Genomic DNA, 23,063 nt, shown 5'->3' with positions numbered 1-23,063 from the left:
AAATACCTGTAAACACCTGATATGTGTAGTCTTTGGATACTTTATTATTATTATTATTATTATTATTAGCCAATGGAAACTGAACAGTTTCTAATTGAATATAACAAAGTAAATGTGTCAGAGATTTTGCTTTGGCTGTGCATCGTTTGCTTGTCATGCTTGCACAAGTGAAAATATATGGTTGAATATAATGTGAATATTGTACAGGATTCACAGATATTCAATTCATTTGTGCCTGTAATGCAGTCTTTATCACACATTGTGAGTAAAGGATGTAGTCTTTTACCTTTACATTGGGGGTGTGGCTAAGGCTACATTCATCCTGCAGACCGTACTCTTCATTTCTCATTTGTTAGACTGACTGTCCATATTCATTTTTGAGCCCAGCAGAATTATAAAAAAAAAAAATCATCTCACATAGAGAGTGACATAAATCTCACCAGTGTGCCACCCCTTGGACAGGAAATGACATTTTGTACTAAGCCTGTCTTTGATTGAGGGCTTAGCCTGCCCAGCTAGCATACACCAGTTCAGTTTCGAGTGTCCACACGAATCGCATGCAAGTCATGTGGCTACATATTCAGTTCATTTCCACATACTGTTGTTGCTGTTCACACTGTTCTAAAATCTTTGAAACTATGTCACATATGAGGGGAAAAATCTTAACCGGGCCAGATTTTTGCTTAGTGTAGGTTATCAATAATTAAATGAGTTCACTGAACAAACTTATGAAGCGACAGATGCTGAAGAGAGGCACAATCTATAAACAGACTTCAAGGGATAGGAACGCCCGTCTAGCATAACAATAACGAGACTGCAGGTGCTGCGACTCAGACAAAATAAACTATGCAGACTCAGGTCACCGAGGGCACATAGGAGTTTTATTTATTGGAATTCCCTCTGAGGGCGGCGTTAGATGTGATTGGTTCAGGCACCCAATCAAAAAAAGGGGGAGGTGGGGTCATGATTCAACATGCCTGTGTGATGTTCTGTGCAAGGACCCAAACGCAGACCAGGGAAATCCGAAAAACGTTGTCTTTATTCAGTCCGAGGTTTGAAGCCAGGTAATCAGAGAAAGGACGGTGCAAAATCGAGTTCCCAAAAGAATTGTGGTAAACGGGCAAAAAATCAAAAACCAGGAGATCAGATCGGCAAAGGTACAAAGGGACAGGCAAAAGTCAAAGTAGTCAAAGCAAAGCAAAGGTCAAACCAGAAAGCAAACAAACCAAAAGGGGCAGGCAAACTCGAAGTCGTTCAGAAAGGGTGTCTCAGGAATCTCGATAATCAAAGGCTTACTAAACATCGGCACAGTGAATTCGATCAACTTTCTGACCAGGAGCTGGTGGAAAAGACTGACATTTATACACTGGGGAAGGTAACAATCAAGGAGGGGTTAAGTGAGTGAGGGCGGAGTAACAAACAACATCCAGGTGAAGAACATTAGGATAACTAATTAAAAGACAGGGGACTGACAAAACGCGGACTGGAATCACATAGACAACAATGATAATAGACGGCCTGGGTTTAGCAGGTAAAAACGCGTGCAGAGAGAGAGAGGTGCAGTCAGAGCAAGAGACAGGTGCAGGCAATTGCAGAACTCAGCGTTAGAGCAGGCTAGAAAGAAAAGGGGCGGAGCTACAGCGCAGCATGGAAAAGGGGAGAATGGTTAATGTATTAGTATAGTGATCTAAACTATCAAAAACCCAAAACTAGTGTGTGTTAGTCCATTAGTAATATTCACATGTTGTATATTAATGAGGTTAGTACTTTACAATCTATAAGTTAGTAAGGATTAGTAGAAATTAGTAAAACTAGATATAAGCAGGAAGTAAGTAAAAACGAGACTGGGAGGAAGGGGGGGAAACCACGAAAACCCGGAACCACCCGAATAGTGAAATCACACAAATACAGGGGAGTGAAGCAGCTCAGGGAACACAGACACAGAGACAGTACTGGGGAGACAAGTGACCGGGAGATACAGACTACAACAGCCTGGACTGCAGCCTCGTTTGCTCAATTGGCGGCCATAGCACCCCCGTTGGTTTCGTGTAGTGGTTAGCATGATGATATCTCTTGCTGGAGACCTGTGTTCAAGACCCACCGAATCCTTTCCATTAGCCTTTATTTTGCTCACTTTTTAAAAACTGCTACAATAACACATCTTGATGCTTGATATTATTCAATTCAGTTCAACAGATGGGGATTTGGAGGAAACAATCTTAATTTCTTTTGCTTTATCATTTTTGTTAATTAATTTTAATTTCAGCAACGTCCCTTGTCTAACAAAACATAAAAATGGGTCATTGCCCAAAGGTAATATATTCATGTCTTGATGGGAGATCAAGCTCATATTTCCTACTGCAAATGACCCCACCTGCTCCTTTTTCTGATTGGCACCTGATAGAACCAATCACATCTAATGCTGCCCTCAGAAGGAATTCTAATGAACAAAATTCCTACATGCCAAAAGGAGAAGACTCTGGGAATTAAAGAAATGCTGAACAGTAATTGTGATCTTAGTCACTCCAGTTTGTATCTATATATTACTATCCAAAAAGGTCTTACCCTGCACACAGAATAGGCCTGCATTTGCACATTATGAGGTTCCTTTTGTGTTGGATCATTTTCCCACACAGACTAATCAAACAACATTTGGTCATCCTTTTAAACCCCATACCCACTCCTCCAGAAGATTACTATGTTTTCCGAAATGATTTTAATAAAACAATGTTAAAATGTGTTTTCTTCTGTGTCTTAAGTTTGAATATGTTTTTATCGGCAAACATACACAGATCATTTGGATTGAAGACCAGGCTAGCCAGAGAGGAGGTATTTACCTTGTACATTTGCCTTCTATGTTCTTTTTGAATTTCAGCTTTTACCATCTAGGCAGTGGTATAGGGTTCCCAAGCTCAAGAGCAATTACAATAAACAAACTTTTTAAAAAATCTCCTCAGCCATTATCCTCCCCAACAATGGATAAATAGCTGCACCGTTTTGGTATTCTTAAAGAAAATCCTGCCATTTATAGTACACTGCTATTTATTTCATTTTATGTAATTTGTTTTCAAAACATTTTTTAAAAATAACTGTCAGCTCACATACAATGTAGGGGTGGCTTATAATTTTTTTTTTTTTTGATGATCATTGCATTTAGTAGGGCTGTCAACTGCACCAAAACATTAAACTTGAATAGTGTATGCCAAAATAAATAAATAAATAAATAACATAGATTAGAATATATTTGAATAGTTAATGCATAATTTGATTAATTATTGCATTGCCATAAAATGTAAGGGGTGCTTTCAGGACCTGCTAAGAAGGACAGAAAGGTAAAAGAAAGTAATATTATGCCTTTTTTTTCCTAAATCTTACACGATTTTACATAAAGCATCAATGGACAGTACAAAAACAGAAAGGTAGGTTGGTTAATCTTTATTTATTACTGGCAAATTGACAGGGAATTACTGTTGTAATTATTCGTTGAAGTAAACAAAGGGCTGCACTATTGCGTCATAACATAAAAAGTCTAGATCATGTATCAGCAGTCTAGGTGATGTATTTTAACATAACATATCCCTTATTTTATATTTAACACAATATTACAATTCTGTATGAATGGCCTGTGGAACAAAATAACTTATATTTTGATGAAAAATTGAAAACAGTTCTGTTTCAGTTTGAGAAACTGCATTAGCACCATGCTATTTGACAGTATATTTGCCAAAACACAAGATGATACACTCTGTCACAAGAGAGTGCTGCACATTTCTCATTCACAATGTTCCCAGCAAAGAAAAAAAGAAATGTTCAGCTAATGCAGAAGTGCTAGGAAGACACTGATATTTATGGACTCGCTGTGCAATGGTTTTCCATCACAAGAGAGGAATCTGGTCAACTCTTAGTGGTGCTTGCTTTCCATACACCATCATGTCTTGCTTCAGATCATTGGTCAGCTATGGTATTTTGTTATTCAAAACCATACATGCACCAGTGGTGAAAAAATGGTCATTCAAAAGTAATGAAGATACAGAAGATCATGTTTTGAAACATGGAACATGTTGGATTTTCAGCATACACATAAGATTTTTTAGAATTACATATTGAAATGTTAATTTAAATTTAAAACTCTGTTTTTCCTTATTCAATGAACATTTTAATTTAGAATTCAAACTTAGTAGGTACTGACAATTCATCACTGTAAGTATCGGTGCAGTGTGTGAGAGCTGAATGTTGTCTTCACTTATGTCACTATTTTTTTTGACCTTATCAGTTTCCTCAATAATCAGAAATATTGAGCTGACTTAAACCCACAATACTCATCCCAGTCTCCCTTGAGTATCTCAGCATATCAACAACTCCAAGTCCTACTACTTTAGTAGGAACTACAGGAGGCATAAGCAGAACAACAGTATTTTTGAGGGGATGAGATATTGAAAGATGCCTCCTAATGGCCTGTAATTTAGAAGCCATCACTGCAGATAGACAGGAGGGGGATCAGAATAACTGGTCTTCAAGAACTTAAAGAAACTTAAAGAACCCTGCCTGACAAGATGCAAGGGTCTCCAAAGCCTTTGTGTCCCCATGACAACTGCAAAGTTCATTTTCCTGGAAGAAGTTGTCAGTCATCTGATTCTGCTCTTTCTGTGTGCAGTACAGCTTAGGATGTACAAAGTGGAAATGGGGCCATCCACATGAGGAAGGGAATCCCATTCCAATTCTGGGTCCAAGAGTAACCTCATTGAGTTGTCACGGCTGGTGGATGACTTGGATGGGACCACTGCATGAAGAAAATCAAATCTGGTTCCAGAAATGTGGAAAGGCAAAGGAATAGGAAGGTAGGACTTGAATGTTAAAAGCACAAATGAGTCTTCGCTATCATAAAAAGTTCATGCCAGCACTTAATGCTAGGCTCAGTCAGGCAGTAGCACTTATAACTACTTTTTATATATCCACTGAGTCACTTAATATTTGCAGTTAAACCAACTGTATTTGTACCATAGGCCTGTGATACTAATACATCCTTATAATCCCCCTTATAAGGGGGATTATAAGGATGTATTAATAGCAAATGCATACGTCTTGGACAGTGGTATCCAAGGCTGGAATTAGTGTCTGGGGCCACACAAGTGGATAGACATACCAGATGAATGGTGGAAATGCCAGAGGTGGAAGTGAAATGTGGACACCAACTGGTACATTGCATAGTGACACTGGAGGAGTAAAAAAATGTGTTGTTATTCTTCTCATGGGTCTCATGATTGTAGGTCTGACATACTAATGTTCTGTAGTCCTGGAAGGAAAAGAGCTATGGGAAGTTTGAGAATAGTTGGAAACTGTGCTCTTGCTGGCTGCTCCATGAATAAAATTACCTAAGTATTAGTGTTCCAAACACTGTAGGTGCTGGAACTCTTTTTTCCTGTGAGGATTATTTTTATTATTCTATTAACATGATCATGCAAAAATGTGCATCAACAAAATTTTAAAATTTAAAAGCCAAGAGGCTAAGACCGGGTCTTGGTGAGTTGCTCTCTAGCCACAGTGGTTGGCTCCAGTACAGGTCTTTCAGCCACCCACTTCAATTCAATGTGGTTAAAATACAAAGTCAATAATTTTTTTCCCTACAAGAACACGTAGTTGCAATAATTGTTTTCTCTTTGTCTAATATCTCCCCATGTGCTTATTTGTTAAGTGATTTTGTCACTTTCATTTGTATAACAATATGTAAAGGAGACTACTTATGTTCAGCTGCCACATTAATTCACTGAAAAGTCAGACTGAAGGCTACGACAGCCTCAAGGTGATTTTCCCAAAGGCAAATTAGGTACTATTATTGCCCCTTGACCTACCTCCAAATCTGGCAAGCTACACAATGAGCATGCGCCAAGTTCAGCATTGCAAATGCCATTAGTGTGGTGTATTCATCGGTTTCATCATTCAAGTAGTACTCTGGTGATAGGAGTAGTAGTAGTAGTATCTGTGCTGCCATGATACATTTCAGCAGTTATCCTACAGGTATCTCTGCAGTCACTCCATGTCCAGCAGTTGTTTGGCAGTCAGCTCAGTCACATGACTAATTATCCAATTAGGGACTCATTTTGAGATGTTCTTCAGTCCACAACAATAAAATGCCAGAGGTGGAAGTGAATGTGGACACCAACTGGTACATTGCATAGTGACACTGGAGGAGTAAAAAATGTGTTGTTATTCTTCTCATGGGTCTCACTAAGAGCAAATCGAATCATTCACTGAGAATGATTGCCACAAATATAATCACAATTCATTTTAATGATTGTTTGACACGACATGAAATAGTAGCTCCATTGCTTCACTTGTTGGTAAAGGACTGAAATGCATCTTGGATAACCCATGATTTTACATGGTCCCTAAACAAAATTTTGTTCAAAATTCAGAGCTTTGAGAAATTTCACAAATTAACTATTCCCAATCCAAATGGACATTTTCTGTTACTATTAATCATGCCCAGCTTGGCTCAACAGCTAGTCTTTATGGAAGAAAATTTAGGAGATACAGAGGAACACAAATAATTCACCTTACATCCTTAGATTTGCAAAAAAAAACAAAAAAACATAACATGATTGACAGTTTGTTTTGCTCATACCTCATGATGCAAAATATCTTAAGAACCAAGAAATATTACCTACGCATCTAGTGAGAATGGAATCATCATGTCCTCATATTGATCATTATATTATTTACACGTCCTCAGCAGATGTACAATGCAGACATGTATAAACCCATTTATGCAGCTAAAGCTCTGAATTGCAAATTATATTAAAGTTCCAAGGTTCCCGTACGTGCCTGGGACAGGGAACACATGGACCCTGAGGGTTCTTAAACCACATGTTGGCCTTTGGTTAATGTGGCACTAATTAATGAAGCAACTTCTGGAAAAGGACGTTGTAAAGTCCCACACAACCACACAGGCACGGAGCTGTATGATGCACACGGTTTTATTGATTAAACCAGCCACAACACTGTCACTGTCACCGCCATTGTAGTTCTTGTTACTGCTGTTGCAGTTTCTGTTGCTGTTGCTGTCCATGACCATGTGCATCCGTCGTGAACTCCTCGGGTCTCACTGCGGGCAGCACAGATGAAGGTTTGAACCAATCACGTAACTGCCTACAGCTGCGACTGCCAGCTGGCCAAACCACTCCCCCACCAGACCCTAAATGACCTAAACAGGGCAGAAAACAAAGATATAATCATGGACCCTATAGTTTCAATGACCAAAATAATTCTTACAATCTGAGACATCCTTTAATCACACCTGCACCCTGTGCACAAAGATGTACTCCCAGATGAGATGCAAGAAAGACAATCTGGCCCATTGCAATGACAGGAATTTTTTAATTGAGTTCTGCACTCAATATAAATAAGGCTTTCCACAGAAAGTACTAAAATGGACTTTGTATTCTCAAACTACACATGACTGCAGACCGAGCATGCAAATAGGTTGCAGTTGTGATAAAAGTCTAATATAAAAAGATGAAATGATATTCTTCAAACAGTTTAAGCACATAATTTCTTGTTACGATGTTGAATTGTTTGTTATAAAATGGATATTTCCAGTCCTTGCTGCTGGTTGGCCAATACAACGTTCTAACCGTGCTATAATTAAGTAATAAATTCAATATTTCAGAGGCCACTGATGTCTCATTCAGGGGAACTTAGCTTCCCCATAATTCACACATAATTCATTCCCTAAATTATACCACAAATTGAGGAATGGAATAAAATCCACTCCATTAATTTGATGGGCATACCTGCCATCACTGCAATGTTTCATCTTTTTAAAATAAACAAATGTATGCTGTTCCTAGCACTTGCTGTGTTAACACACCATGCCATGAAACAAAAGCTTAATGCTGGTTAGAAACAGTTGTCATAAATGGTAAATGGATTGCATTTATATAGTGCTTTTATCCAAAGCACTTTACAATTGATGCGTCTCATTCGCCAGAGCAGTTAGGGGTTAGGTGTCCTGCTCAAGGACACTTTGACACGCCCAGGGCGGGGGTTTGAACCGGCAACCCTCCGACTGCCAGACAATCGGTCTTACCTCCTGAGCCATGTCGTACAAATGAGCACTGATTGGTGGTCAGCTAGGGCTAACAAAGAATAAAATCCCGTTTGCTCTGAATTAACACAAGTGTCTTAATTTTGGTTATGCTAATGAAACTAGAGGTTTGTGATTTAATGGTAGGTTGCACATTTCCAAAAGTACTAAAACTAAAAAATATACTGATTACTGATGAATAATTTATTAGATGTTTTTGTATGTTGTGTAGACTGCATCATTCCTTTGAGAAACACTGCAATCATGGCCTCTTGACACTTTAAATCAGCTACTCATTCATACTGATCCTCATGCAGCCTGTCAAATGGTACCCTTGAAATCTTTTTTGAAGTGGGGTATTAAATAAGTCAGGACTTTCAGTTGGCTGCTGGTATTGACATAACCATAACTTATAACTGAAGATCATTTTTAATCATTACTAAATACAATTTAAAATGTTTATATATATATATAATTGTAAATACTAAAACAATATGAAGTACAGTAATATTTTGAGACTTGGATGTTACAGTATTTTTGAAGAACAATCCAATTCACCTGTTCTTTTTTGTGTTCTCTAGCTTAGGGGTTTCTGGGGATTCTTCTTGCAGCAAACTGCATTGTTTGGCTGTTTTCCATAAACACTTTAGTGGCGAGTTTCCTTAAGCAAATCCAGGACTGGAGGAGAAAAATAAAGATAAAAATAAATATTGGATGTTGGAAAAAGAAAAAAATACTGCATTTTTGATTGGCGAATGAGTTCATCAGTCCACCACTGTGGGACAAGCTGTGGGACAAAATCTTTCCTTTATATGTGTAGACAAACAATAGACAAACACATTCTGCTTGAACTAATAACACAATCAATTGCACTTTTCATGTCTTTATTGAAAACTAAACATTCACGGTTCAGGCTGGGAAAAATATGTGAACCCTTGAATTTAGTAACTGGTAGTGCCTCTAGCAGCAATAATCCACCAAATGTTTCCTATGGCTGCTCGCTGCTCTCTTGCCGTGATATTTTCAGGATACCCACTCCTAGGAAGAGTAGCAACAGTGCTAAATTTCCTCCATTTGAAGACAACTCATTGTGGATTAATGAACACCCAGGCCTTTAGAAATGTGTTTGTGGCCTTTTCCAATCTCATCTCATTGACTAGAACACCTGACTTCAATTTCCTTTTGGAGAAGTCATTAGCTGAGAGGTTCACAAACATTTTCCAAACTTGACTAAGATTATTTAAATGATGCATTCAGTATAGACCAGAAGATTTAAGCAGATTGCGCTAGTGTATTATTGTGATGAAGATCAGACCACATTTAATGTGTAATTAATGCAGAAATCCAGGTAATTTTAAAGTCTTCTTTTAAATCTTCAGGGCAGCACTGGGTCTATTGCACTGACCATAACACATTTAATAGCTGTGGTATAGTTTGTCAGCCACTCAGTGAAGACAATCTGGAATACCGACAGGTTAAAACTGAAGCTGCTCTTGATGCAGAGAATGCGCACAAGGCATAGTGTAGGAAGGTAAGCAAAGTTTGGAAAATGTGTGAATGGCACAAGAGCTGAATGAGTAATCACATAGCACTGGGCAGGGATTCATCATCCTATAATGCGTGATGTTAAACCCATTGGTTCTCTGTACTATAGAAGCTAATTCCAGGAAACATTCATTTTTTAAGGTCAGAAATTATGAAAGAGTCCTGGTTTTTCTCGGTTTCCTAGTATTTCTGATCTTGAAATTCTGTTCCATTGTTTCAATCTTTGGCAGAAAAAAGGATTACAGTAAAGAGTTTATAATGTGGACTGACTTACATTTGAGGATTGGATATTTTTATGAAAAAAGAACAATATTATAATAAATAGACAGTAAATACATTTTCTGAAGATACTCTTCCAGAAAATAGCACTGTAGATATGTATGTGTACTATACATACATCTTAATGGTTATATGCCACATTTGAAAAGAGAAACAAAAGCATTTATTGAAGTGGCCTACATGAGTTCTTGCTGCAACAGAACCTCATAACTGTGAAGTGAGGTAAAGAGCTTAGGAATTATCTGAAAAACATCTTAAATGCTTAAATGCTTTACACAAGTGCTTTATGTAAATATCAAGCTTTGTACTGATATGCTGAATGGCTATTACTTGTGCACCTCATTTGCATATTACGTGTATTCTGCATTCTGCAGCCATGACTTATGCGCCACATTTCTGGTCTTCACTTTTAAAGACAAGGGTCAAATAATACATTTTCAAAACAACTGCAAAGCTACACGTCATTACATTGTACAACCTCAGAGGAGATATAATTTGTTTCATTAAAAATCTTAGAAATCCAATATGGTGAACTTAATCCATCTGCAGTTTACCCATCCATTCATCCATTATCTTACCTGCTTATTTCTGGTCAGGGTCTTGGGGGGCTGGAGCCTATCCCAGCATGCTTTGGGAGAGAGGCAGGAATACCCCCAGGGCAGGTTGTCCTGTCCAGGAGTAAGGAACACTTTAATTATTACTGAAACAAAGTACCAGAAGCTCAAACACAGTGGAAGTGGAAATTAGTTTTCTCAACTGAAAGATTTTTCAGTGGATACTTAAGGCTGTGCTTGGTGGGCTTAGAAACATAATGCAGACACAATGCTGGACAAGCTGTGGTTCAAATTTAATGACAATACCACCTAAAATGAGCATTCTGCATGGATTTTTGTTCTGATCTATGTCTAGGCAGGTTTCCATAAAAGCCATTTGCAGACTCCCAAAATGACACTGTTGTAGTCTGGATTCCCGGTCACTTGTCTCCCCAGTACTGTCTGTCTGTGTTCCCTGAGCTGCTTCACTCCCCTGTACTTGTGTGATTTCACTATTCGGGTGGTTCCGGGTTTTCGTGGTTTCCCCCCTTCTTTCCAGTCTCGCTTTACTTACTTCCTGCTTATTTCTAGTTGTACTAATTTCTACTAATCCCTACTAACTTATAGATTGTAAAGTACTAACCTCGCTAATATACTAACATGTGAATATTACTAATGGACTAACACACACTAGTTTTGGGTTTTTGATAGTTTAGATCACTATACTAATACATTAACCAGTCTCCCCTTTTCCATGCTGCGCTGTAGCTCCGCCCCTTTTCTTTCTAGCCTGCTCAAACGCTGAGTTCTGCAATTGCCTGCACCTGTCTCTTGCTCTGACTGCACCTCTCTCTCTCTGCACGTGTTTTACCTGCTTCACCCAGGCCGTCTTTTATCATTGTTGTCTGTGATTCCAGTCCGCGTTTTGTCAGTCCCCTGTCATTGAATTAGTTTTCCTAATGTTCTTCACCTGGATGTTGTTTGTTACTCCTCCCTCACTCACTTAACCCCTCCTTGATTGTTACCTTCCCCAGTGTATAAATGTCAGTCTTTTCCACCAGCTCAGAGTCAGAACGATGATCGTATTCATTGTGCCGATTGTTAGTAAGCCTTTGTCTATCGAGATTCCTGCGACACCCCTTTGCCCGACTTCGAGTTTGCCTGCCCCTTTTGGTTTTGTTTGCTTCTGGTTTGACCTTCGCTTTGCCTTGACTTCTCTTTTGCCTGTCTCTTTGTACCTTCGCCATTCTGATCTCCTGGTTTTTGATTTTTTGCCTGTCTTTTCACTATTCTTTTGGAAACTCGATTCGGCACCGTCCTCTCTCTGATTACCTGGCTTCGAACCTCGGACTGATTAAAGACAACGTTTTTTGGATTTCCCTGGTCTGCGTGTGGGTCCTTACACAGAACATCACAGACACTTGGTAACCAATTGGTATTATTGGTTATTAGAAGTGTAAAATTATGTGTACTTTATAATATATGCTTATGGAAGAAGTACTGGCTTGCTTTCCCCCCTGTCTGTCACCCTCTCCCTCCCTCTCCCCATCATTCTCCACCTTCCTTTCCTGGCTCTTGCCTTGCAACCTCTGACAGCAGCAGGTCTTGAAGATTGTATAAAATAAATACATTAGCTATCTAGTTTACTAATCCATTGATTGAGGTTCATCGTATGAAGTTCATGTCAAATACCCCACCCCTATCAACATATTCTTTAAAACTGTCAGATTCACACACAGATGTAAATAATAGTCTGCTTTACTACAGGAAAAATACTCATTTGGACCTGAACTGAATGTTCTCCAGAAGTCCTTATGTTGCTACGGCTGCTAAAACTTGCTGAAATGTAAAACAGTAGTAAAATATACTATATTTTATTAAATATTTTTCCATTAATTTATTTCTTTCATCCAGACAGTTTTCATTTAAATTCAATTCATAAATATGTGTTTACATTGAGTCCAAATTTATCATTAATATTGCTTTTATAAGTATCCTTCATATATTAATTACAAATGGAAACCTATTTCCTGATGTAAACAAACACCACCACAAGTACAAATCAAGGGAAAGAGAATATTCAGTAAAATTCAATTGAAACTAGCACAGTAAACTCAAGATATAAATACATAGCTGCAATACACTTACATTGGTAAGCGTTGTTTTGTTGCTGTAGAAAGTGTAATTGTGTATTCTAAAAATTGATATTTACTGAAGGAGGCATTTTATTTTGCTTTTACTGTGTTGCATAACATGACCTGTTTTCACATAACTACCTTGCAGTGGCCTGGATTCTATCAAATTGGCTTCAACAAATTGAATGCTAGTATTTTTCTCCAAAACAAAGTTTAGTGAGTTCAGCAATTAATGAAAGTATAAATTTGTTTCAATTGGAGGAGAAAAAAAAACAGTTGCATTTATTTCCAATTCAAAGTTAGGCATATGTGTTGACAGAATCCAGACCTATGTTCTGGTCTTGTAAGAACATGTGGATTCTAGTAGCTCAGGACACAAACCACATTGTGTCCTTTGGCACAGGGTCAAAACCAACCCACTCAACTTGAAAACAGTGTTTTAAAAATATTACTATACATGGTATCTTCTGAATAAGTCATTCTAAAATTATTGTACCTGAAATGCATTAAAAAAGCAAATGTTCATGTATTATTCTTTACGAACCATATACACCCAGAAAAACCACGCAAAGCTCATATTTAATTAATGTCGTATGTATTCAATTTCCCTCTGTAAAACTAAGGAGCCATGCTATTGAGACAACCTACACTGGGCCTGGGAGAAGTTGTGGGTTATGGGATAGGCTGAGGTTGGTCACAATATGACACATGGGAAAACTTATAGTTCTTATAGGTGTCATTCACACCTGTCAAATCAAATGTTGCGCTAGACATTCACACCTGTCAAATCAAATGTTGTGCTAGACATTCTCAACTGTCAAATCAAATGTTGTGCTAGACATTCTCAACTGTCAAATCAAATGTTGTGCTAGACATTCTCAACTGTCAAATCAAATGTTGCGCTAGCTATTAGCACCGCACTAGTCGCAGCATACAGGCACTGTTTGGAAATGTTGAAGACATTTTGCTTCCATGTTTGAACATATTTAAGGCTACATTTTCCTCGAGGGGTAGGAAACAAACATGTATATGTTCATTAATAAGGCTGTGGGCTTAGCGTGTGGATTAGAGTGATAGAGTGTCTTGTTTCTACTTCTGGAAGAAGAGGGGCAGAGGCTAATGCTTCCCAATAATGATGATCCCTAGAGAACAGAATTTATGCTGCAGTGGCTGCAGAATTTATGGACTTGAAACCGCACAGTTTTGGACTTGAAACCATTTCTGCTAGAAAGGACCTGGGTAACCATTCCTGCTTCAATTCTGCAGCTGAAGCCATTCTGTAGTGGAAGAGTGGCATCTGCTGCAAGCACAAAGGGCTGCTCAGGTTTCTCTCCATAGGCTTCTTGTAGGAGCCCCTGGCTCATGGCTTCCATCTGGATGTACCAAAGCTGGCAAAAACAGTGCTGTGGCAGCAACTCACAATTACTAAAATCAACTCACTGTGGCATTTCTTGGATTACGCTTGGCAGGTCTGGAATACTGTTGGAAATCTAGCAGGAAAATGGGATCTAAATTGCTGCTCTGGGCACACCAGATGTATGGAATCAAAAATTCCCCGTTCCTTTAATTTTTCTATATTATGCCGCAGCAATGTCCCTTGGACTCCTTTTATTGGGGGAACAGGAGGGAGCTACCCTGGGCAACACTGGGCAAGGTGGAGCAGGAAGGTAACAATTCGGAGCAGTTATGACACAATATATTATGGATACCACTGCAGTTATGGGTCCTGTAATACGAAAGTAGCTCAACTTTAATTATTATACTTTATTTTTGAATTTACTACTATTTTTCTGGAATAAAAGCAACATTTAAAAGAACAAAAATAGTCTTAGGCCCAACTCAGACAATCTGATTTTCAGTGAGTTCCTTCCTTCAAAGTGAGTAAAGGGGAAAATGTGAGTTTAGGGACAGGGAGGATAAAGAGGAAAAGGAAAGATAAATTATGATAAAAAAGAGAAGACAAGAGGGGGAGTGAGGAAGAGTACATTTGAGGAAAAAATATATATGTACATACTCATACATATACTGTATACATACACACAAACACATATATACATACACACCTATATAACAAGGACTAGTAGTTACATATTTGGCTGCGCAGGAGGTGTGAGCATTTTAACAAATGTGTAAAAGTGTTCATGAATGTAGATGTTCTAAGGGATAGTGGGAGGGAGTTCCAAATAGGGGTATTTTGATTGAAAAATGTTTTTTTTTTTTTTTGTTTTTTTTCATAATTGTTTTGAAACTGGGTTATTTTGTAGGGTTATGGACCTAGTGAGTTGTTACTGTCTGTCAGATGAGTGAGTTGGTAGCAGAGGACAGATGGTTTCAGGCTGGAGTTGGATTTGATAGTACACAGTTTCATAGCTGATAAGGTACAATAGTTGTCAAAACTGAGGGTGTGAACTCTGTAATACTAAACAGTGATGTGTCCAAGGTGTAATAGATGAGAGTATTTTTTGAGCTTTGCTACTGAGCCAAGTTGAAGTTCTTTTAAGAACATAGGTGTTTGACCGTAGATGTCCTTAACTTTTGAGTTGCTCAGTGTTTTCAATATGATAGATAACGGTACTTTACTGTGTAGAATTTGTTTCATAATACATTTCATGGTTAGTGATAGGAGGAGATTCAAATTAATTTGCAAGCTCTAGAAAAGAAGAGGCTAAATATTCATTACAGGCATACTTTATTCAGCGCATTAGCCAAGTAGTATGGTGGCATTAGCCACCATACTTCATTCAGCGCATTAGCCACCAAGATTTGCCAAAGGTTCTTTGGTTGTGTAGCAACATTGGCTATAAGTAATTGGTAGTACTCCTTCTTGGCTTTCAGAATCAGAGTAGAAAATTTGTATTTATGTGACTTTTGATATTTTGTAGTTTAGATTACATCTTGTTTTGTAGCAAGTATCTAGTAATTGGAGCATTGGGCGACATAGCTCAGGAGGTAAGTGCGGTTGTCTGGCAGTCGGAGGGTTGCCAGTTCGATCCCCTGCCCTGGGCGTGTCAAAGTGTCCCTGAGCAAGACACCTAACCCCTAATTGCTCCCAACGAGTTGATTGGTACCTTGCATAGCAGCCTTTCACCGTTGGAGTGTTAGTGTGTGTGTGAATGGGTGAATAAGAGGCATCAATTGTAAAGCGCTTTGGATAAATACAGTACATTTACCATTTGTAAAATCTCAGCATCAATCCAGGGAAGAGTGGAGTTTTACTTGTAACCTTTGAAGGTTTTTGTATACGTTTTGCTAATACTGTTAATAGTTTCATAGAAGGCTGTAAGTATCTCATCAGGATTTTCACTATTTGCTTTTTCATTGTTGTCAGCAGACAGCATGTTTCTTTAGATTCTAGAAGACTGTACGGGTTGCATTTTTGCTTGTTTATTTGGCCATTTAATTTTCCTGATGGATTAAATTAGGAAATGACCAGATATATTAGTTTGAATTGCCTCACAACAAGAGGATCCTGGGTTCAAATCTGGCCTGGGCCTTTCTGTGTGAGTTTGCATGGTCTCCTCGTGTCCATGTGGGTTTCCTCCAGGTACTCTGGTTTCCTCCCGCAGTCCAAAGACATGCCGGTAGGCTAATTGAAGACTCTAAATTGCCCGTAGGTATGAGTGAATGGTGTGTGCGTGCCCTGGAGGCCTGTCATGTCTCTTGCCCAATGTACACTGGGATAGATGCCAGCACCCCCCGCAACCCTGCCCAGGATAAGCGAGTATAGATAATGGATAGATCTTATATTTATTTACTTGATATATCAGATCAATTATAGATGATTTGGTTTGACTAAGCCATGTAGGTTTGTGTATTAATTGAGTTCAATTTCAGTGATAATTCTTTCAGCGGTTTATGGTTTATAGCGGATAATGATTAAAACCCAGGATTTTCCCACACAGAATCAGAGAGAGCAAGAGTAAGGTATTGCCGTTTAATTGCAAGATGGTAGATTCATGAATAATCATTCATCAGTGCATTGAAGAGGGATGGGAGGTGGGATTAAGACTTGAGAATTTAACTTTTAGCCTAAATGCATCTTTTAGCCTACATGTTTTAGTGTTTTTGTGAGCCTTCCAAACTCATTCTAATAAAAAAAAGTCACTGACCATAAAGCCCTTTTACAATATGTGCACCGACATCAACAGGTATGAAAGAATAATTCTGTCATATTTCAAATTAAAATTCCAATTGGCAATTGCATTTCATTTTTCATCTGACAAACAGGAGTACAATGGATTTTGGAACAATGTCAGCTTTGTATCATGAGAAGTTGGCCAGCCTTCAAACATGCATGATGAGATGCGATTTTGGATAATTATTATCCTTTTTTTGTTATTTATTTATTTATTTATTTTTTTTACCAATTTTGCTTAGTTATCATCATTGTTGTGCATTTTTGTGTCTGCAATAATCCATTGAATGTATTTGTTTTATAGCTTTGAAAATGGCTTAAATTCAGGATTATTACACTGCACTGCAGTCATTCGGCCTAGACACCATCATGTTTAATTCAGCAAAGTTCTGCTTATAATAGGTGAATTTGGGCTTGTTTTTTTCTGAAGTCACTTTAAAAAATCAGAGGTCATAGGTTGTGGTTTTCTGGGCTTGTTTTAAAAAAATCTTGGCACTTGTTTTGAACTTCAATAATCACATTCATGGTTACGTTTGCTTAATGGCAAAAGCTAACTCGTAAATGTAGCTAAAACTTGCAAAAGGTAATACTTTTTCTCTACTTCCAGTGAGTCCATTTTACTTCTGGAAGAAACATTGATTTCCCGGTTTGAATGTTACGGTGGATCCTAATGTGTCTGAGATATTCTCCGGAGAGCTAAATTGTGGCTAGGTTATGAGGGAAGGCCTACACAGAAGGCACTGTTTAAATCACTGTCAGTTAAAAGAGCTGGCCATGTGCAGTGGAGAATACCTCATGTGATTTGTGGATGCAATTTCTCCACATGTGAAAGACAAATAACCATTTTTTCTTCAAAGGAAATACTTTTTAATAGTTTTTTTTATAAGGGTCCTTGGATAGAAAACTTTGATGAACTGATAGATGGATGTGGTGCTTATTTTGTTGTACTTTGTAAAAAGGTAGACCGGACATTCAGAATTATTGCGAGGATTAAAATGGAGTACAAGTACCATGAGTAATGAATGACTACATAAGCTTTCATAATGCCTTTTAAAGGGTTCAAAAGTGTAAGCGTTTAGTTTAATCTTTTTGTAGTCCCACTTTAAACAAGTGTACTGTTACCTTGCAAAAAGGCAGTTTAGATCTGTGTTGTTTTTCTATATTGCAAAGAAACATGATACTCCCATGGTGGTCATTTATTTATTTATTTGTTTATTTATTTATTTAAATGTCATGTCCTTATTCTTTAAAAGTCTGCTAACAAAATACCAAAATTTGTATGGCTTGCAGCATCCCTGTAGATATAGCCCCCAGCTGTTATGGCCTGAATTGCCTCCCTGGAAAGGCATAGCAGGCTTCTTGTTGGCTTGTGGCAGAAGAGCCTTCTCTCCTTCTGGCTGTTTTGATGAGGAATCAGTATAATGTCTTAATTTCTCTGGAGGTCAGCACTGCAGTCCTTTTTTCTGGACAAAATCCATGCAGAATTGCTGGCAACTAGAATCCTCCAGCATTTTGATATAAACCAAATTATATGCTTTTCTCGAAATGGACATGTTAATAAAACACACTTTTTGTGTTACTACTTTTACTACTGCGACCACACGAGGAGCTTTCTTCATGTGTTCATTGTCATCCCAGGGTCTCTGTATGATGTGAGTGATGGTGTATGAATATGAGTGAGTATGGTGTTGAAGCACAGCCCTCTATACAGTCAGCAGCTGTACCCACCCCCCAGCTGAAACCCCACGGGCATCTCCTTAGCAGTGCAATACAGGCACGGTTTAACCACAACCCATCAAAAGTCAAGTCTGTTGTGGAGAGGGCATTTGATGAAGTGATGAAGATGATGCAGTGCTTCATTTTCCTCAAGGCACTGGAAGTCGACATCCAAATATATCCCAGATATATCCCAGAGGTCACTGCCTGCTGCACAGTCCTGTACAACATCTGCCAGTCAAATGGGCACATACTGGAGCCAGAAGGGGCAGATAACGCCCTTCCACTTGAGCCTCCAGAGCAGGAGAGAGGGACAGAATGGCAAGAATGTGTTACAGACATGCACCATTCGACAACTTATACTTCAGGGCAAATGCAGGCACATGGACACACACACACACACACACTTCAGCATGCACACGCTCACACACACACACAACCCATTGTTTAAAGCTCTTTTCAATGTTCTTTTCACTGTTTACTATTGGAGTGTCAATCATAATTTTATAGTCAGTTTGTATTTACAGTTTTGTTAAAGTTTCAGTTCCTTTCATAACTAAAAAAGAACTTTTGATTCCCTGTTGGCCAAAGAATTATTTGATCTGTTTTTGCTTGCTTACGCTGTATACCATTTGTACAAAAGAAATAAAGAAATGAAAGCCTGTTTTGTTTTTATGGACAAAAATCGTGGAACAGATAATCAGACTTTATTAAGAATGCTACTTCTGCATATTTTTTTCAAATCTAGATTTAAGGTTTATTAATTCAATATTGATTAAAAATGACTATTTCAGTTGTGCCTCAACTATAACATATTTGTAGGGATTTCAGCAAGAGACATACCAGGCGGCTCACTTTTTTTGAACCATTGTGCTCATTTATTAATGCAGAGGAATGCAGTTTCAAACACAAGCACAGAAAGAGTAGAACTGGGAGTAAGCGTAGGTCATCTGCTCTTTTTATAATGCAACCTGGTGCCCAAATTTGAATCTGCCAAACACATAGCTGCAACAGCCTTACTGCCTGTCTTCACAGTCCAGTCTTGGACTAGTTACATCAAAACAAGGAAGTCATTCGTGACCATTAAACTATACACACAAGCGGCGGCCAGCTAGTAAACCAGCCGTCGCTATATATCCCCTTTTTATCCCCTGCAGCAACCTTGTTGCACATCCACTTTATTTAACATGAGGATATATACCTCTGTTGTAACTCTGAAGTCAATTTTATGTCTTACTACGAATCATAGTGCTACAAACGGTACTAAAAACCACTATCTGTAAATCTGAAGCAGCACAGAAGAGGCTGCATATGGATATGGGTTGGGCATTCGGAAAAAAAAGGATCTGCATTTTTACTCGCTTCAGGAATTGAAAGTGCGTGTGCCCAATTTCCTCCGGTGTTTTTGTAGTGGAGCGTGCTCACGTCATTTGGGCGAGTTAAAGCCGCTGGCCTCTTCACAACCTCTGTAATATCCTTATCCCTCTTCGCTGGGCTCACCTACACCTGACCCCCACGTCAGCTTGGAATCATTAAAAATGTCATTTTATGTTTCCCGTATTTCACCAAACTGGGAGTTGAGTAACAGCAGCGGGGATTAAGTGTCTCTTGCCCCCCTGCAGTTCGCCCCAAAGATAATAACAACGTTGTGATGAACAGAGCTGAATGGAAATCTTTGTATTTCTGTGTTCTATGTTACAACACCAGTCATCTGAATGCCTGAATGGTTCCAGTTTGCTTCTAAAATTTTGTGTATTTACACTAATACCGCAGTGAATATCTGACACAAAGGTACTCCACAGTTTAGTTATTTTTGATTGAGGGGGATATCAAAAAAATAATTTATCAGTGCCACACGTGGTCACAATTACCTTCAGAAATATACTGCACATAGCACACTTTAATAAGGGTCTCCCTCTAATACTGACTAATCCGTAGACTTGCCTGCATTCCACCCTCCTGCCTTCACATCAGTTGTGGATTATCCCATAACTTGATACTGAACCCAGGTGTGTGGGCCCACGGATCAGCTTGTTGCCAGCTATAAGGCTGCGCTCTTGAATAAGCCTCTTTTTTAAAAAAGGCTGTAGCACTTGATTGTTGCAATGATCTTGTTACCATGGAGCAGACTTCTATACCACCGCAAGGGCGCTTGGCATGTTTGGACCTAGTTTACAGCCGTTTTGCAATATCCAGATTTTTCAAACAGTGTAAATCTTTCCCAGTGCAAAATTGAGGGTGCTGAGTCATGTCTGAGGCTTGACTTATCTCAATCATACTTGCCCTGTAACCCCGGTGCAGTGGCAGGCAAGTATCTTTTTCTGGTTTTCCTGCAAACTTCTGGCCTTAAAAACCTAATAAGCCCTAGCATTTACAGTATGCCATCTGACATTTCAGCTACATTCCTTGATAATGACAGCCAAAGATTTCGCTTGTGTCCCTATTTGAAACATTTTACTGTGATCTAATCTACAAGTGAACCAATGTTGGTGTATACAGTTGGTGTGTATTACCTCATATAGCCAGGGTAATTGGTGGAAACAAAAACCTGCATATACACCGACCCTCCAGGACTGTAATTTCTCACCTGCTCTTGTGACTTCCGTGGTCATTGTTCTACAGTGTCTCTCTGACGTGTGGCACTTATTATCTAATGAGTCACAAGGTAGTATGTTAGTGGTATGTTTTACTTAAACGTAGAAAATTTACTCAATTATATTAGCATTCAACCAGGGATGTCTCGTGGCTTATGGGGGCCCATGTTAAAATTCTATCATGAATTCTCATCTCCTTTCACTGCTGCCCCACCAGCTGCTTGCCACATAACAATACATACCATTATTGATCATTTCTAGAGTTTACACTAAAAGCTCTTACATGCAAAAGTGGAGTGTGATTATCCTCATTACATACATTGTAATGTAGAAAGAGACACCAATCTCACTGAACTTTTGACCATGTTTGACCATACAGGATTTAAAATATAATCTTTCACATAGGTTTATGGCAAGGCTTTGGCTTTTCTACACTGATGTGAGCCACACATAGCAATAGCAGGATTTTCCTGTCAATATGTGCCACCCACTGTGATATGAAGTCATAGTATCACATGCTGATTGAGTAATACATTCACGCAATACATTCTCAGTAGGATTCACTAAACCAGCGGTACACAAGGGCCAACCCTTTCAGGATTTTGTGACAACTTCTGCTCTTAATTATTTAAGTAGCTCGATCATATTGTGATGTAACATTTGTATAAGCACCAGCTAAAACTGCAAGTATATCCTAAAGATTGTACTGTGCTCAAATATAGGAGTTGAACCAGCATAGTTCATAGATTTGTCAGAAAACTAAATCTAAGGTAACTATTTGCAACAAAAACTAGCATGCAGACCAGCCCTCCAGGACCAGAGGTATGCACCCCTACAATAAACATTTGTTCTTAATATTGACCGCTGAAAGTGGAGTTATATGAAACTAAAGAGAACGTGTGATTTCAGTATTATCAGAAAGTTATTCCAAGGCTGGTTAATATGTAATGTTGATAGGGTGAATGGATGTTGGTTGTTTTCTGATAGCATGCAGAGAAAGTATAATGCAGAACTATGAAGCAGCTCCAGTGAAAAATGCCCTTCTCTGCTCTCAGATAAGTTTAATTTAAGTAAGCAATGCCACTGTTGTGAAATAATGAAAGAATTGTGTGTTTATTTCTTTTAGTTTGAGCAACCGTTCATGCAGAGTCATTTTACTGTTGTGAACAAAATCACTGGCATTGTTATGGTCTCCTCTGGATTTATTTTTAATAAACTACAAGTTTATTTGGCTATTTGGCTACAAGTTTAACGGGAAATGGCCCATAATAAATGTTTAGGCAATGTTCTAATCATGATGGAAGAAAATCTGAACAAATTTGAACAAATTTAGATTAGATTCGTTGAAACTAAATTTTTGAAATAAGTGACAGCCCAAATCTGCACCTCCTGCAGAAGAACAGCCTGAGAGAAATGTCTGATTAATGTATCCTTATCCTTATCTTCCATTGCAGTGGCGGATCACGGAAATTGTTAGTACATCATGCACAAAAAGCATGGCTCCTAAAGGGAATGAAAAGAGGTTGTTTGATTGGCTATGAATGAATCCATCTGCTGCACACCCACTGATAATATATTCAGCATAATCCAGTCCATTTACGACCTTCACCGTGCCCTTTGAGCTGTGCACTCTGTTCACCAAAATTCAAACATTCAATAGCCACGCCCAGTGCATCAATGCACTGAGCCATTGCCCTTTGCCGTGCGGCATTGCTTCCAGAAAATAGAGGCCAAAGAGACTGGGATTGCAGTTAACCCACCAAACAGTCCAGTACAAACCTGTCTGACTGAAAAATACATTTTGAGACCAAGTGGGTAAGAACAGAAGGCATAAAAGCATCAGCAGAGATTAACTCAATATAAATGAAGATGGCAGACACGAGGAAGACACAATAATAAAGAAATAAACAAATATAAGCATTGAATATTTTTAGAGACTTGGCACTGAAAAAATAACCAGAAGGATGGATCATTTTTAAATTCATAATTCTGAGGATTTGAACAAGATAGTGAGGTACATGTGTTATTTTTAATTTTTTAGAA

This window comes from Anguilla anguilla, chromosome 5, assembly GCF_013347855.1.
Source record: "Anguilla anguilla isolate fAngAng1 chromosome 5, fAngAng1.pri, whole genome shotgun sequence".
NCBI lineage: Eukaryota > Metazoa > Chordata > Actinopteri > Anguilliformes > Anguillidae > Anguilla > Anguilla anguilla.
Note: the sequence above shows the minus strand (reverse complement) of the source record.